The following is a 256-nucleotide window of genomic DNA, read 5'->3' on the forward strand; positions in this document are numbered from 1 at the left end:
GGCCTATAGTTTGCTGGATCCACTTTCCTCCACTTCTTGAAGATAGGCACCACATTGGCCTTCTTCCAGTCTTCGGGCACTACATCAGAGAGCTAGGAATTTTTAAAGATCTGTGCCAGAGGCTGGGCTACGATGCTCGCCAGCTCCTTAAGTACCTTGGGGTGTAGATTGTCAGGGCCAGCTGAGTTAAAGGTATCCAGCTTCTCAAGAGGTTCCTTCACAAGGTCAGCATTAATAGAGGGCAGGGGATCTCCCT

This window comes from Gavialis gangeticus, unplaced genomic scaffold (genome assembly GCF_001723915.1).
Source record: "Gavialis gangeticus isolate Ggan-Ray unplaced genomic scaffold, GavGan_comp1, whole genome shotgun sequence".
Taxonomy (NCBI): Eukaryota; Metazoa; Chordata; order Crocodylia; family Gavialidae; genus Gavialis; species Gavialis gangeticus.